Here is a 1477-nt window from a genome sequence, read left to right on the forward strand (position 1 = left end):
AAGCAGGAGAAGGGTTTGTAACCCTTGTTCATTTTGGCCACAGACCAGATGACTCTGGTTTGTCTAATTTGTAGAGGGTTTCAGAAGTAAAACTGAAAGCAATATTCCATCCCTGAGTACAGAGACAAGATTTTGGTGTCATGGGAGAGACATTAGAGATCAAAGCTGTTTAAAAAAAGGTTCATTCAATATTCCACACAACTTGGGGGCATCAAATATGTGCTGGGTTATTCTGTCTTGGTATTCCAGAAAGGGAAGATAAACAGCAGCTATTTTCCAGCTTGTATCAAATATTTCATACATTAGATATAGACGCTATGAGAAGAGGGATGAGGAATGTTAGTCAAGCAGGAAATACAGTTTTCAAAGGATGATCTGGGGAAGTGATGTCAGGGTGGCCAAAGTGAGCTGGGGACTCTGGACAAACCACAGGTGACATGAAGCAGGTGGACAAGATGTTCCCTGAGGGCTCTGGGCCCTACATGGACCTGGGTGAGGCAGCAGGCACACGGGGCTCCTGATGGACTTGGCAGTCAACGAGAAGGCAGTTCAGTTCGTGCAGAGTTTTTAAATGATTTTGAAGATCTGTTTGATGATGATGATATCCAGTGAGACACCACCCAGCAGTGCGTGTAGTCATGCCTGTTACATAGTGGCATGACAGAGCTCCTCAAAGCCAATTGAAATGGTTCTAAAGAACTCATGGACACTACTTGCAATTAGGAGATGGTTAACCAAGAAAGAGAAAGATGGTTTTAACCATCTACATGAGGCCTGCTAATCTCTGATTGTGACCAAATTTGTCCTTCAATTTTTACAAAAAGCAAAGTATATAAAATAAATAAATAAGGATGGTCTGGGAAGGTCTCTGAGACATTTAAGCCAAAGGACTTAAAGGAAGTGAGAGAAAAGAATAAGCAAATAGAGAGAAAGCATTCCTGGCAAGGACAGAGCAAGTGCAATGGCCTTAGAGTGACAATGTGTCCCATTGTCAAGAGTCTGCAGGGAAAGTCTATGTGGCCAGAGCCAAGTAAGCAAGGGGTAGAACTATGGGAGATGACCTTGAAAGCTAATTGGGGAGGAGATTGTGTGAGGCTTTTTAGACCACTGCAGAACTGTGGTGGAAGACTGCCAGGATCTGACTTTCCTAACTGCTTTGTTGAGAATCTACCAGAAAAGGCAAAGGAAAACAGAGTAAACTCATGAACACTGTTCCCCTAATCTAGGTAAGAGAGAGTTGAGCCTTAAGGACAAAGAAAGACTAAGCTGGCATGCACTCTAGCAACTGAAAGTTATGGGCGATGGGGCAATATTAAAAAAGAGGTTCAGCCATTTACATGAATTACCTCAATTATACTATTATTATAACTTACCATCTTCAAAGTAGTTCTGTACTAGAAACTACAGAGTAGTTCCTAAGTTCTGGGGAAAATACTAGTGTTTACCTTACAGAGTTATGATGAAGACAAAATGCAAT

The 1477-nt window shown here is 41.8% G+C and overlaps 1 pseudogene across 1 annotated transcript; it reads left to right on the plus strand.

The window, feature by feature from the left end:
* The first annotated feature begins 437 nt into the window (after positions 1–437).
* LOC309857322 (COP9 signalosome complex subunit 9 pseudogene) lies at positions 438–612 on the plus strand (annotated as a pseudogene). Its single transcript has one exon. The product of its transcript is annotated as a COP9 signalosome complex subunit 9 pseudogene (transcript).
* The last annotated feature ends 865 nt before the right edge of the window (positions 613–1477 follow it).

This window comes from Mustela nivalis, assembly GCF_964662115.1.
Source record: "Mustela nivalis genome assembly, contig: HAP1_SCAFFOLD_1209, whole genome shotgun sequence".
NCBI classification, from domain to species: domain Eukaryota; kingdom Metazoa; phylum Chordata; class Mammalia; order Carnivora; family Mustelidae; genus Mustela; species Mustela nivalis.